Here is a 16550-nt window from a genome sequence, read left to right as displayed (position 1 = left end):
CCGAAGAAAAAGTGAGAGTCATCCGCGAAAATCTCAAGGCCGCCCAATCTCGACAGGAGAGCTATTCCGATCAAAGAAGAAGACCCATCCAATTTAAGGTTGGAGATTTTGTATACCTACGGGTTTCACCGACCAAAGGCGTACAACGTTTTGGAGTAAAGGGAAAGTTAGCTCCGCGCTATATTGGTCCCTATGAGATCGTAGAAGCGTGTGGACCCGTAGCGTACCAAGTTAAACTTCCAGAGAAGATTGCAGCGATACACGATGTTTTCCATGTCTCGCAACTCAAGAAGTGCATCAGGATTCCAACTGAGATCATTACCCCAGAAGAATTAGAGATTGAACCCGATTTATCGTATAAGGAGTATCCAGTTAAGATCCTCGACCAGAAGGAAAGACACACTCGTCGGCAAATGGTCAAGATGTAAAAAATTCAGTGGAGTAACCATACGGAAGACGAAGCGACATGGGAGACGGAAGAATATCTCAACGCTAACTTCCGCAGTTTTCTTTTCGGTCAAGGAGGTACGTTGCCCCAGCCACACTAGTTCTTTCTGCACTTGAATCTCGGGGCGAGATTCCTTTAAAGGAGGTAGGCTGTAACAACTCTACCTAAATTAAGTGGTTTTAACTCTAAACCAGTGATAAATCCTTAATTTAAGAAGTGAAATGACCTTTGTAAACCTAAGAAGCTCTTTTGGAGTTTGAGTTAAAGCTTGATTTTTCTTCATACAAACTTAAGTTTCTGCCCAAATAAGAGTTGTAAAACTTTTAAATTCCAACAACTTTTGTTAAAGGAACTTTGACCATTTCGGAGTGAAAGAAAGTCAAAAACAGCAACCAAAGCCGGCTTTCCTAAAGGACCCTGAAAATCTCTTTAAGTCTTGGAATTCGAGTTTTCCTCCATCTTTGCAAGCTTTCATCTCTCGTTTTCCTATCTAGACTCGAGTCAGAGCCTTAATAGAAGTTGTAGTACCTCGAGAGTGTTCCAACTTTGTTACACTGACCCAGATCCAAATCGGACCCGAACTTGTTCAAAATCCCGGTCAAAGTGAGGTAAACCAGTCAACTCACCCCTGGTGCCTTAAATCCTAAGTCTGGAATTCCAGATTTTTGGCTAACTTTGGCCGGAAATATCTTTGAATCCTTTCACAATCTAAACCAACACCTTAAACAAAGTTTGAAGAACAATCAGAGTTGAACAAGTTTGTTTAAGGGAGTTTCGGGAGTTGTGTTGAAAGATTCGGAGAAGGATCGCTCCAAAGCTGGTCGGGCTTGCTGCCCGAAGGGAGCCTCGACGCCCGCGCGCCCGAGCATGTTTGCTCGCGCGCCACGCGCCGCGTGGCCGCTGTTGGAGGTATGCCCTAGAGGCAATCATAGAGATGATGATATTCCATTTGTATCCATGATTTGTATATTGTGTTCATTAAATATCCATTAAAGGCTACTTGAATTGATTTGCAATTATGTGAATTGTATGTGAAACTCTTTACTTGTATGGTTATTCTAAAATTGTCCCTAGTCGGAGTTCATGTGAGGAGACACATGAATATTAGACTAGCACATGTATTAGTTGATGACTATGTTTCACAAGTCATGGACATGGAGATGTTGAACTAATAATGTGGACACATGTGGAGACATGTGCTAGGACTGACCCAACACGAGAAGTAGTTCTCTCTTTTCACAACATATACGCTTTATCCTTAGACCTGAGATTGTCGCATGTACTCAAGATGTGGATCGACTTACTTAGGGGCTATCAAACGCTACGCCGTAACAGGGTAGTTATAAAGTTAGCTTTCGGGTTTGTCAAGAAGCCTGCTATGAGACATGGTCAATCAAGATGGGATTTGCCCCTCTCTGATTGAGAGTGATATCTCTGGGCCCCTCGAGTGATCGGATCCGAAAGTGCATGGCCATGCTACGTACGGTTAAGAGTTAACCTACAAAGGGATTCCGAATCACAGGATCGAGAAAGAGCGGTCGGCTTAAAGCTAGACCAAATATCGTGAGGCAAAGGGAATAGCATGTATATTATGTTGTGATGGTTCGTCTGATATGATCTTCGTGTGCGTATAGGAGTTGGCACGTCTTGCTAGAGGCCGCTACCGACTATTGGGCCGAGTAGGAGTACTCGGGCCATGTCTATACGTATCCGAACCCATAGGGTCACACACTTAAGGGGCTGGAAGCCCAATTCGGATCTGATCCGAGTTGGATTAGGTTTAGAGGTACTAATGGGCCTCGGACCCAGAGGCCCGTCAGGAACCTCTATAAATAGAGGGGTGGGGGCGCCCTAGGGTTTACACCTTTTGGCGAAACACATCTGCCGCGCCTCCCACGCCCTCGCCTGTTGCAACTCGCGGATCTAGTAGTCCGGCTTGCGACGCTTCCTCCCTGCACGTGTGGATACCTTGGAGGTGTTGCGCCTGCAGCACTCGGACGAGCCGCCGACGAGCCACGACGAGCCGACAACAAGCCGCGGCACCAGGGGCGATCTTGCTGCAAGTGGACGAGCTGCTGAGGAGCTGCTGGACGTTGACGTGATCGACTACGTACGACTACGTTGATCGACTACGTACGACTACGTGATCGTCTTCACTGCATCGACGCATATCTACACCTTCCGCACCAGTAGTGCGTCGAGTGGTAATCCCGTGATCCTTATACGGCAGTTCTTCCTGGTTTTACGCGGTCGAAATTTTGATTTGCGCTAGTGTAGCCTACCTCGTATCCCAACAGCCGGCGGCCACCAGCAGCTCGCCGGCGCCCTATCACCAGCGCGACAGCGACAGGACGAGAGCCACGGCGCCCAACCCGCGCCAGTGACAGGACGGAGCAAGCGCAGGGCTAGCCAATCGCCGGCCACGCGCAGGTCGCCTTCCACCTGCCACGGCTCTGCTCCGCCAACCCTGTTCCGCCCGTTCGCCGAGAAAGCTGAGACGCCCCCGACATCCCGCGCCTCCGCCCTCTCGCCCAACCCCCACGGTAGCCTTTCCGCCTCGCCCACCCGACAAACCGAAAGCCCTAGACGCGCGCCGCCCAAGGCCAATCGCCGCTGAAGACCACCCGGAGTTCCGCCTCCTCTGCCCAATGGCGTCGTCGGCCAATGGCCGCCTCGCCCGAGCACTCGCCGCTCCCGACCTTATCCTTTCCCCACCGGAGCCCCGCCTCGACCCTCCGCGCCACCCCGGCCCTATAAAAGGGAACCCCCTCGCCGGCAATGCCACCCCTTTGCCACCGCCGCTTTCTCCTCTACGCCCTGCTTTCTCCTCTGAGCCACTGCTTTCTCCCCGTGCCACCGCTGAGCTTCCATGGAGCTCACCCCCTTGTGCCACCCCCACGCTCCGGCGACTTCGCCGCCACCCTCAAGCCATTTCTCCCAACACACCAGCCACCCGCTCCTCCACGCGGTACTCGAGCTTGCTGGTGTCCGCAAGAAGCATCGCTGCCGCCGGACCACAGTCGAAGTCTCGCCGCTGCCCAAGCGTTAGCGCGTACGACTTCCCGCCCCAGCCTACTCCTGTTCGGCCCCAAGGCTTCACCGGTAGACCTGGAGGTAAGCTACATAATCTCCCTATCCTTTCCGTCTCGCCCTGTAACATCCGCAGAAATCACCAACTAAAATCACCCGTTAAAAACCGTCTTTAAAATCTTTTTACCGCCGAGCTCCCGGAAATCGGAAATCTCCCCGGCGATTTCGCCGTCCCGGTACCCATGCCGACCCCTACCTTTCTATCCGTGCCCGTAAATCTCGCCGCGTGCCGTTGTCAGATGCCGCGCGCGTGCTCCGACCGCGTGCCGAAATCGCCGCCGGTCCCCCTCTTTTTCTTTCTCTTTTCCCTCCCCCTTTTTCCTTTTCTTTTTCCTTCTTCTTTCTTCCTCTTTCTTCTTCTTTCTTCCTCCTTCCTTCTTCTCTCTCCTTCTCTTTCTTCTTCCTGGCACCCGCAACCGGCCCCAACACCTTAACTCCCCGGCGCCACTGGCGCCATTCCGCCCGACCACCACGGGGCTCGCGCCGCCCGGCCGGCGCCTCCCCTCGGGCCACGCGCCCGCCGGCCGGCCCCGGCCACCTGGGCCGCCCCGTCCCGGCGCCTGGCCGCCTCGGCCCCACGCGCGCACGGCGCGCCGGCCGCCGGCCCCTACCGACACCCACTTCCAGCCGGCCACGCCACCGTGCCGTGCCGGCCACCGCCGCCGCCGGCCCAAGCGGCACGCCACCTGCGCCGCCCCGCCGCGCCTGCCGGACCCCGCCTCCACACCATACCGCCGGCGCCCCCACTACCCGGAGCCCCACCCGCCGCCGGGCTATAAAAGGGGCCGTCCGCCGGGCTTCAATCGCCACACCTCCACCGCCAGCTCGCTACCGCCGCCCGTGCACCGCCGCCGCCAGTGCCTCCACCACCCGAGCCGCCGCCACCACCGCCGCCAAAAATCCACTGCCGGCCGCCCCTTTTCCCGCGCCGAAGCTCCAAGGTAAGGGGCCAAATGGAGCTTCCTTCCACCGCCGCCCCCGGCCCGTGGCTCGCCGCCGGCGGAGCCCCGCCGGCCGGCCGCCGCCGGACCCCCTCCCCCCCAACTCCCCACTCTCTCTCTCTTCCTTTCCTGGAAGAAGAAGAGATAAAAGCTCTCCAATTCCGATCCGACCCCCAAGTTTCCCCAAATTACACATAGGTCCTCCCACCACTCTCATAACAGCTTCGCAAATAGGCCCCTCCACCTCCGAAATTATTTACAAATAGGTCCCTGGTTTATTACAAATCAGCCCTAAGCCTTCGTTTAAGCTCCTAATTCATGTTTAACCCGTCATTTCATGCACCAAACTTCCTCCAATTAATCCCAAATTCCACCACGTCATCCTCCAGAATACTTTCGCCGATCTATATCCAAATTTCCCAAAAATAATCCTTCTACCTATTTTCCGTTCACGTTTCCTGTTCGGAGCTCACGGTTAAAAACTGTTTCCTCTTTTATTTATTTGTGTGTCTGTTTGTGTGTGCCGTAGATCGCGGATTGCCCGAGGAGGAGCCCGAGGAGGAGTTTGACCGCGAGCCCGAGCCCGAGGACCAGTACCGCGAGCCAGAACTCCCGGAAGGCTTTGAAGACGGCAAGTCCAATCTCACCCTTTGATGCATATTGAACACCTAATTTTCAAACACCACCCATTGGCCTGTTTTACAAAATGCATATTATTTCATCGCAAGACATGGTTGGATAGCCACCCCTTGATTGATATGAACATTCCTTGTTATCCTATGGTTGTCTCTAAATATGATTCGCTCTATTTGGTCGATAACCACCGCTAGGATGCTTAGGAAATTGCTACTCGACTGCAATCACTATTACACTGACTTATTCGGAAAATAAATGTGTGTGTGTGTTCAAGTGAGAAAAATGGCTTTTGGGTTCAAGGGAAAAGGTGTGTAGACAGGATGGATGGGTATTCCTTGTGTGGGATGCCAGAATGTGGTGCTCGTACCTTGGTGGTTGAGCAATGTTGGGAGATATCCATCTTGTCGTGACTAAGGACCGAGTTGATGTGTCATCTCGCCTAATTCCACCGTCGTGCAACCACTCGACCGTTGTATGGGCAACGGCTTAGCATAAATCCCACTAGCTGAATTGTTAGTCCTCAGGGGTGCTGGTGAGCAGCGGGAGCCCATGGAAAAGGAATAAGATCTTGGTGACTTAGGTCCCGGTTACGGTCTCGTGAGCGAGCCGTGAACCCCTTGGGTGCTTCCATGAGGGCTAGCCAGTTTTAGCTAAGGTGGGTAATGGCTTTGTTAGGATCCGCACCGGCACTAAGGTGATCGTGCTGCGGTACCCTACTTGTGGGAAAAGTGTACAACCTCTGCAGAGTTAAAACCTATCCGGGTAGCCGTGTCCACGGCATTGGACGAGTTACGGCTTGGTCACATAACTAGTACTTGGGCAAGGATGTCATGTGTGTGTGTGTCTGTTGGATTTTGGAAGAGTTCGGCAGATGTGCCGTGCGCTATGGCGGACGGGGAGTCCGATAGCGATAAAAACTTGGATCCTTTGTGTAGGATCAACCCCACTCAAGACTTCGGGTATTAATGGAAACCTTTACAAAAACCCTTTCGAAAATGATCCCCTGCATGTGTTAAAATTTAGCCTTACCGCAAATAAACTATAGCCTATTCTTGTTGTATCTGTGCATAAACTTGCTTGTATCCCCCTCCGTGGATGGGGTTGGACTTGTTGAGTACGTTTGTACTCACCCTTGCTTCGTTGCTACAGAGGAAGACCCGAACTTCGTCGCCGAGGACCTTGAGTAGAGGTTGTGTCTGCACCCGACGCTGCCTGTGGTGTTGGCCTACCCAAGATGCTGCTGCTGCCGTGTAGTCCCGAGTGCTGTCTTTTGACAGTCGCTTGGTTAGCCACCGTTATTTATTTACTGTTTATCGCTGCGTGGCTTTCACGCCCACTCCCTCGGGAGTTGTACAGTAACTGAATTACCTGTCGAATAAATGTGCTATCAGCCTCCTAGGACTGATATTTGTATCACATTTAGTCTCTACTTATGTGGGGACGCTTCACGCCCGACCCCTGTCCTTTTCGTTTTGCCCGACCCCTTTGTTTCGGTTTGCCCGACCCTTTTTCGTTTCGTCTCGCCCGACCTTTTCCCGTTCGCCTCGCTCGACCCTGCCAAGTTTCGCCGACCCTTTCTCCGCGTCTCCCGAGGGCTCGGTTGTAGCTTTTTCTTTGACCCGAGGGTATCGGTGAAATATTTTCGGGGATTCCTCTGTGTTGAGTCTGAGGACCTCGGTACGGTTTTCCTTAAACCTGAGGGTCAGACCCTAAGTTCTCCCCAATCCGACCCTCTCATCTTGCTCTCCACCAACAGAAGTTGAACTCCCCCACCTTTCCTGTAGCTTTGCTACAAGTGTCCGTGTTAAAACATGAGTGTGTTGAAATAACCATCCAAAATGTTTAACCCCTGCATTGTATTTCTATGTAGAGTTGAATCTCGCTAACGGAACGTACGAGCTTCATCCAGCACCGCAAGAAAACCCCGCCGAGGAACTGCATCCCTGCGAAGGAGAGCCCGAACCGGAGCAAGACCCCGAGGACCCGCAAGCTTTTCCTGGAGGCAAGCCCCGGAGCATAAATTCCTATCTTGAGTTCATGCCATATTATTGATTACTTGATTGCGCATTTACGTTTTGAGGAGTTGTAATGAAACCTTAGATGCATAACTTAGTACCTTGTTTTTGAATACTAGTTGCTAAGGTCGAGTAGTTGCATTGCTTAATAGGTTTCAGTAAAAGTCGAGTGATTCCCTGTCACTCACGAGTTATAGGAGTTGAATGTTTCAGATTTGTCGCAACTATAAGGACGACGGACGGGGTCAGGCTTATGTTCGATACTTGGTGGATTGCCCCGTCTGTCTAAATGAAAATGAACTAAGGTCGAAACGTGTTCGCGTTCGTGATCAAGTGTTTGAAAGTACTAATCTCATACCTAGTATGGGATGGGGAAGCCTAGTACCTGATTGAACTGGGGCGTGGCATACTCTCCGGCTGTCTTTGGAACGTCGTTCCCATGGTGCATCATGTGGGTGCAAGTGCGGTCACAGTGCAGCAATAGGCCGGGACTGTGGAGCATTGCATGCCAAAGGAAGTTGGCCCTGACACGTGCCTAAGGGATCGATGGGGACGGCTGACAAATGAAGCGACCCTTAGTGGTGCGCGGATGTCGTGAGATTAGGTTTGCCATGCATGGTTAATAAATTCGAATCGATTCGTCTGCCTCTCACAGATTGGGACTACTTGATCGCTATTCTGCACTGAGTAAAGATGGAACATAATGAGGATTTTAATCTTGATGCTTGTTCAGTAATTGCTTGGAAATCATGTTTGTTTACTATCAGTTGCTAATCTAGAATGGATAAAGAACATAGAACATGAGCTAAAATGTTGAAAGTAAGGACCGACTTTAGACGCTTTTGGCAAAGAAAACCCCAGAGCCAGAAAGCCTTGCATGTCTAGGTCTTGGTCGTGTTTTTCCGACGGGTCAGTCTTGCTGAGTACTAGTTGCTCAGCCTTGTTGTGGCTAATCTTTTTTAGGTAATGTCAATAGCTTGGGTGTTGGTACCACTTGGCCGACCCAGCTTCCCCCAGGCTGGACCGTCGAGTGGGATCCTTCCTCGGACGGCAAGGGAAGGAGTTTTTGATGTCATGATCGGCTCCGTCATGATGTCATGTATCGACATTTAGCTTCCGCTAGTTTTATTTGACTTCGAACCTTACAAAACTTCGGTTTGAATTTCAAAAACTCTGATGTAATAAATTGTGGAACTATGTTGTCATGATGGAATGTTGTAATCTCTGTGCTACTCACCTTCGCGTGAGCAATGCTTCTCGATCCTGTTATGTGGTTTATCGGAGGAAATCCGACGATCGACCAAGTTGACTTGCTTAAAGTGCATAATCGCGTGTCAGGCGACTTCATTGCATTTTAGTCAGGTTAATTTGGGCAGTTCCACCACACCTACTCCCATGCCACAGCTCCTAGTTAATACCTATTATAGTAGTTGTAAATCCCTCTCCTGCTTCTCTTCTTCTTTCTTTTACGTACTGTTGTGTATAGATGTACTAGGCTTTTTAGTCCTAGTTGTTTATAATTCACACACTATTGCAATGCATGTTGGTGAGGCTAGCTATGGTATATTGTTCAGGCTAGTGATCCTCTAACGAAGCTCGTTGTTAGAAGATGTGTATGTGTTGTATGTGTTGTGTGTACATGGGTCCTGGCTGTGCGCCAGGCCTGCGCCAGGCCCAGGCTAGCTCCCTGTCGTGCCCTAGATGGATTAGGATGGGCAGTCTTATCCCTTGTTGGTTGTGTTTCTATAAACTGCACCAAGGGCTGCCTATATATTTGTACATGTTGTATACCCTAATCAATCTATTATCCCACGCATTATACGCAATCCCTATTACTTTCACTCGTACATGTATGCCTACATCATGGCCTCGTCGGTGATATGAGTGAGGTGGCCAAGCTACTCCCTCGTTTCAAAATGTAGGTCATTTTGACTTTTCTAGGTATATAGATTTTGCTATATATCTAAACATAATCCTATATTTAGATGCATAGCAAAACCTAGCATCTAGAAAACCCAAAACGACCTACATTTTGGAGGGAGTACTCACCATATGTGACTCTACTGGTATTGTTAAATTCTCGCTAACAATGTCATATGCCGTTGCCTACTAATAATCCCTTGTTGCCATCCCAAGCTTGATCACTTTCTACACTCTTATCTCTCCTTGGCATGAATTTGGCGGTCCCAGCTTGGTTGCTAACCACAGCTCATCATGTTGTAGTCTTGGCATGTACACTTTGCCCCCTACATTTTTTAGATAATGGCTAAAAAATTCGGCTTCAACCTCCTCGTAGAGGAGGAATCAGTTCCACAAATTATTACACTTAGTATGCTTGGAACACATGCTCACAATTTATTACACTTTTCCCCCTACATGGTGTTTCACGCTAAAATCTAGCATGCTAAAGAAAATTCCATGTCTCGTGTTGAACATTTGTCCACCGCAACTCTCTTGTTGGTATGCAGTCTGCACCATGGTCATGCGCGAGAAGACGTATGCTAGCACATGTACCTACCAATCTATGTTGTTCATGTAGAAAATTCTCCTGTGGCTCACGTGCATGACTTGATGTTGCTCTTGCTCCGAGGTCAGTTTCGCCTTCAAGTGCGAACGGATTCACCACCCTGTTGCTGCCAGGAAGCCCCAAGATGCCATCCACTCTTTCGTTGTAGCTAGTCCCCCCCCCCCTCCATGCAATTGTGATTTGTGAACACTTGATCTTGCACGGATGGTACGTTTCGCCATTGTTCTGGCTGTACCATCTATCTCATGTGAGTTGTTTTGCACTATAATGGAGTTGTCGTGGCATGGAAGGATCGCAGATGACGATGTGATATAGAACACTAATTCTCGGGTGGACAGTTTGGCATATACTTTATACAGACTGCAATAACCTAATTGTACTCATGGAACCTAACTTTTTTTTAACAGGAAAACTCTTACCTTATAACTTTGATGAAGCGAGAGTAGTGCTTCCTTCATTTAGATTATCGTTTAGCATTTGCATAGAGTCTAGATTTGTTTTTTATGTGCTACTTTGCCTAATACATATGGATTATTATTTGGTTTGCTGTACGGTTAGTGTGCATGCACACATGGGTGTTCTAGCATGTAAGTTATTGCCTTTTTTCTTTTTTTACATGGGATTTGGGCCGAGGTGGAGAGGATGGGTGACAACCTTGCTGTCTTTTGCCACCACTTCAATGTTGCTCAATGGAGCAAGAGGTTCATGGTTCAGGCATAGAAAAGGACTACGTCAAGGGGACCCACTGAGCCTATTGCTCTTTATCCTTGCAATGGAACCACTGCACAAAATGCTGAAAATTGCAGAGACAGAGGGGCTGCTGTCACCAATTCATAGCAGATCAACAAAGGCTAGACTGAGCATGTATGCAGATGATGTGGCAATATTCCTGAAACCCAACAGTGATGAGATGAAAGTTATTAGTGATATCCTAGAAGAGTTTGGGGGTGGCATCTGGATTGATCACAAACAAATTTAAAAGTGCAGCGTACCCAATTCAATGCAATGAAATCAATTTGGAAGAGGTAATGTAGCATTTTCAGTGCCCAATGAAAAACTTCCCATGCACATATCTTGGGTTGCCCCTGCATCTAAGAGCTCTTAGAAAAGTGGATGTCCAGCCACTTATTGATAAAGTAGCAGCCAGGTTACCAGCATGGAAGGGCAGGTTGTTAAACAAGGCTGGAAGGCTCACACTTGTGAACATAGTTCTATCAGCAATCCCAACTTATTTTCTTACTGTCTTTGCCCAAAAAAATGGACAGTCAAGCAAATTGATAAAATCAGGAGAAGTTTTCTCTGGAAGGGAATAGATGAGGCCAACGGGGGCCATTGTCTGGGTAGATGGATCAAAGTGATTAAATCAAAGAAACTAGGAGGTCTTGGTCCACTAGACCTGGAGCTTTTCAGTAGAAGACTTAGATGGGTGTGGTATCAATGGAAAGAACCAGACAGACTCTAGGTGGGAGGTGAAGCACCTGTCAATGAAATTGATCTACAACTTTCAGAGCTAGTGCAGTGGTTCATATTGGAAATGGCCTCATAGCTGTATTATGGAATTCTACTTGGTTGGATGGTAAGGCACCTAGGGACATTACTCCTAACCTGTACAAGCTAGCCTGGAGAAAGCACAGAAAGGTGCAGGAGGAGATCAATGAGCATAACTGGACAAGAGAGCTTTGGAGAATGAGTACCATCATTGAAATGGCAGAATTTGTGACATTATGAGACCTGGTTCAGAACATATCCTTCAATGATGAGCCTGATGACATTGTTTGGCGATGGACTACAAATGGAACCTATACTGCTAAATCTGCCTATGTGGTTCAGTTCAAAAGGTCATACTGTTCTTTCCAAGCAAACGAAATATGGAAGGCAAATGGAGGGAAAGCATAAATTTCTCGCCTGGTTGCTGCTACAAACCAAGATCCTAACTGCTGATAAGCTGCTGGCAAGGAATTGGCCATGCAATCCAACATGCCCTCTTTGTGAAGGGGCGCCTGAAACTGCCGTTCATCTGTGTATTCATTGTCCTTTTGCTATACAGGTTTGGCAATTGGTCAGTAACTGGACTGACATGGTTGCTGTGCTGATGGCTAATGCTTCTATTCAGGAATGGTGGTCATCCTCCCTGAGCGTGATCGCAAAGGAAAAGAGGAAAGCAGGAGCAGGCATCCTAATGTACACGGCTTGGAACTTGTGGAAGGAGAGAAATAGATGAATTTTTGAAGGTAGCAGATCCAATCCATGTCAGGTATTCCATCTGATCAAGGAAGAAATTTGAATGCGCCAGACGGCTTGCGGAGCGCCAAGTGTTGATTAAGCATTTCATAATGCAACCGTTTGTAATGAGTTTTGAGCTCAATGTTCATTATGTAAACCACTTAATGTAAACTTGACACACTCTCTTCTCCTTATATGATATGGCAGTGCTCCTACCCTTTACGTTTCAAAAAAAATATCTATATTTTGGACATCTCGTGAAAGCTTTGCGCCGTGTTTTAGGTGGACATTTGTTGTTTTAATCTAAACCACAATAATTGCAAATGAATGGTTTTCTTTTTTTTTTCATGATTAATATGGGAGTTTTGGATTTAGAGATCTTCATAAAATCTAATGGTGTATATTCTTTTATTTTTTAAATTAATGTGATAATTTCTAGATCCTCTCGACGAACGTCATAACTTTTTTTAACACTGTTGTATTAAGATAATAGATGAGCCCCTCCCTTACCTGCTGGCTCCCTTTGGTTGGGCTTTCCAACCTGCTTTTGCTTTTGTAAAAGCCAAAAGCCAACCAAAGGGCCCAAAAGCTCTACGTGCTTTTGCCCAAAAGCTACTTTTGCTCTAGTACAAAATCAAAAGCACCTTCCCCCCTGCTTTCAAGTGCTTTTGGGGTAAAAAATTACCCACCTGCCACTGGTTATGATGTACCCTTTCATCTAATTTTTCTCTCCCACACGCACAGACCGTTCACCCGCACGCATCTCGCCTCCCCTGGCCGCCGGCCTTCCTCGCCTTGGCGCCGGCCGGTCGTCCGCCTCCCTTGGCCGCCGGCGGGCCTCGCGCCGCCGCCCGTGGCCGCCGGGCCTCGCGCCGCCGCCCCCATCGCCCCCGACGGCCGCCGGGCCTCGCGCCGCCCCCATCACCCCCGACCGCCCCCATCGCCCGCCGGCCGCCGCCCTTGACCGCCCGCCGCCGCCGCCCTAGACCGCCCCCCGGCCGTCCGCCGCCCTTGACCGCCCGCCGCCGCCGCCCTTGACCGCCCCCCGGCCGTCCGCCGCCCTTGACCGCCCGCCGCCGCCACGGTTGACCGCCCCCCGGCCGTCCGCCGCCCCCTTGGGAGGGCGCCCCATCGCCGGCGCCCCCCAATCGCCGGCTCCTGTCCTGCTCCTAGTGAATGACCAGGAGCATATAAGGTAAATCTCTTCCCCTTGTGAATTGCTTTGCTGGCAATTTTTATACAATATAACTATCAATACCCTCTACACTTTGTGAATTGCATGACATAACTTGATAAATCAGTGGGCGATAGGCACTGCTTGTTATTTATTTACTAGTTAATTTCCCTCTTCACTGAAAAGAATACTCTATAAATAGTTTCTGCTGGATATAAACAGAAAGAATCACATATAGGCCTCTACTTTTAGATCACAAAATGCAACAGAGAACTTATGAATATATGGAAGTATTAAAAGCACCATAATTATTTATACTAATTCAATTATTTTATGTTGTCAGGTACAATTACAACACAAAATCAAATAGGAAGCTACCTGCGAAAAGGAATTTCTTGAGGTATGAACAATCAATTGTACTGGTATGAGATAAATCACTTTTCTACTATCAGTATGGTTAAATGCAAAATGATAATTCAAAACTATGTAATGGATGAACGTTTGTACTTTGACATCTATGCTTATTTATTTCCCATTTGTTTAATAGTTGGATAGTTGGATTCATAGTTATGACTTAGCTTAGTTCTTATGAGTTTTCTTTGATTGGTTGAAGAATGAGTGATAAGGCGGATTGGGGTGATACTTTTTTAAGGCATTTGATTGATGCTTGCAAAGAAGAGATTGAAGCAGGGAATAGGCCGATGGGAATTTTCACTACTACCGGTTGGAAGAACGTTGTTTCCAAGTTTGCAGAAAAATCCGGTGAAACGAGAACAAAAAAACAATTGAAGAACAAGTTAGATCTTCTGAAAAAGGAGTATGTCACGTTTATGGAGTTCAAGAATTGTGCAACTGGTCTTGGATGGGATGAGGCAAAACAAACTATTGACTGCTCAGATGAATGGTGGGACGAACACCTTGCTGTAAGAACTATGTTTCTTTATAATTATATTCTTTCCATTCTTTCTTATGGTGTGCCTTGCTAATTTTTTTTCTAATTGTAGAGATGCAACAATCGTGAGAAAGGAATCAAATGCCACCATATAAAGTTTCGAAAACAAGGACCCAAGTTCCTCGATGACCTGCATATCTTGTTTGGCAAGGCACATGTAACTGGGTCTTCTGCATCCTGTCCTGGAGATATATCATCCGATGAGGCAAGTGATGATAATGTGGATGAGGTAGTGAAACCTACGCAGAAGGATATGACAGTGAACCTAGAAAAAAGGAAACGCAAGGGTACCTCTATTGGTGTTGAAGAGAAGGATGAGAAGAGCCCATTCTTTCGTTTGTACAAGTCCACTTGTTTGAAGATAGAAAATGTGCAGAGAGGATCTCCACAAGTGTTGAAGCATCATCAGCTCCTCCAACTAACCTAGCTCCTACCATTACAGAGACTATGAAGATGGTGAAAGAATGTGGGGTGCAAGAAGGAACTGCTCTAATGCACACAGCCGCTTCCTTAATTATGAAACCTGAATTTAGGAACTGTTCTTGTGGATCGTCGGAGGACCACAATCTTTTTCACAAGCTGAAAATCGTTTCACACGGTCACTTTGGACAGTTCACATGAAGTTTCACGAAGTCCTGAAATGTTTGCGCAAGTTAGCTAAGGATAATATTAAGCCGAGGGATCCTACTTTTTCTACGGAGCATGAAAGGGTGAGAGAGGACCGTTTTTGGCCATACTTTAAAGGCGCAATTGGAGCAATAGATGGTTCACATGTCAAAGTGGTAGTACCAGTGGACGAAGTGGTTAACCACACATGCCGTCATGGATATACATCTCAAAATGTGCTTGCTATTTGTGACTTTGATATGAGGTTCACCTTTGCGGTTGCCGGGTGGCCGGGTTCTGCACATGACACACGTATCCTCAATCATGCATTGGCAAATTTTCCTTCATTTCCCCTGCCTCCTAAAGGTATACATGATTCTTTCAACAAATTACCTGAATTTGTATTAAAATGTACCTTACTAACTTGATTTTGTAGGAAAGTATTATCTCGTGGACTCAGGTTACCCAAACCGAATTGGGTATCTTGCGCCTTTCAAAGGAAGCACATACCATATACCAGAATTTCAGCATCGTTCGGGGCCTCCTCAAGGAAAGTACGAGATGTTCAATTTTTTGCATTCATCTCTTCGTAATGTCATTGAAAGGTCTTTTGGAGTCTTAAAGCAGAAGTGGCGTATTTTGAAGGACATGCCAAGTTTCTCACCTCGTACTCAGAAACATATCATTATGGCTTGTCTTGCATTGCATAATTTTATTCGTGATAGCAATTTGTGTGATAAGGAGTTCAAGAGATGTGATGATAATGAGGATTACTTGGTACAACATACATGTGGTATGAGACAAACACAAGGAGATGATAGTGACGATGTGGACAATGAGGATACCATGAATACCATTCGCACTAGGATAGCTGATGCTTTGGTTAGTGCGAGAGGAGGAGAGTAATGTTGAGGGTTGGCATCCTTGTATAGAACTTTTTGATCGATATAGTTCTATTTATGTGGACCAATTACTTTAATGGATGAAAAACATTTAAAATTTATTTTTTGTTTCTTCCCTAAAATAGTGGTTTACATTTGAACTAGTGAACGCATTATTTTGTTACGAGCAATTTGCATATAAACACACTCACAGACCTTTAGGGGCATTACAGGTATTTCTTACACAGCCTACAGTTTCACAGCTCCTCTAACCAAACGGTCTTCTGCTTTTCTCACAGCTGCTTTCTCACAGCTGCTTTTCCACAGCCCACAGCTCACAGCAGCTTTTCCAAAAGCCACAGCCCAACCAAACACACCCTAAAAAGGACTGGAAGCACGTGCCCTTGGGCTCATATGCTGCGGGCCTAAACATCAGCCCAAGCCCATCGAAAAGCCACCCCTGGTGGCGGCGGCGTTATTAGGCACTGGCGCAGACGCGCTGCGCAAGTGCAACGCAGTCCCATGATCCGTCAACGCGAGTACCAATCGCGACTGGACTGCAGACTGCAGTGCAAGCGCCACCGAACCCCACCACCAACAGCGCCCGCACCCACCGCGGCACGACGCGACCGGCCACTGCCACGCCCATGCCCGCCCGCTCCTCTCCTCTCCGTCCACCATGCCCCGCGCTGCCGCGCTCGCCCAGAAATGAGAAATTCCACCACCAGGACAAACCAACCGGTGGTTGCGCTTGCCCACGCGCCGCCCGCCCACCCTCACGGCACGGACCAGACGACCCAACCTCCGGAGTACTACGTACACCAGGCGTAATCATGCGCCGCGCTACGAATAACCGAGACACAGGATAACCGACAGGTTTCAATTCAACAGCCGCGACGACGTGCCTCCGTGCACTCGCAGCAGGTTCGGCCGCGCCGGCGCCACCCCAAGGATAGAGCAGATAGATGCCCATGCCGCCACGCCGGGACGCCGACCCTGGACCCGACCTAGCGTGGCGCCGAGGGAAATGGACGACGGGCCGAGCTAGATTCCGTCG

At 48.4% G+C, this 16550-nt stretch overlaps 1 pseudogene; it reads left to right on the top strand.

The window, feature by feature from the left end:
• Positions 1–13668: 13668 nt before the first annotated feature.
• On the top strand, positions 13669–14627 carry LOC140221294 (uncharacterized; annotated as a pseudogene).
• The last annotated feature ends 1923 nt before the right edge of the window (positions 14628–16550 follow it).

This window comes from Setaria viridis, chromosome 1 (assembly GCF_005286985.2).
Source record: "Setaria viridis chromosome 1, Setaria_viridis_v4.0, whole genome shotgun sequence".
In the NCBI taxonomy this organism is placed as follows: Eukaryota; Viridiplantae; Streptophyta; class Magnoliopsida; order Poales; family Poaceae; genus Setaria; species Setaria viridis.
The sequence above is the reverse complement of the archived record's forward strand: the minus strand, read 5'-3'. Positions and strand labels throughout refer to the sequence as shown.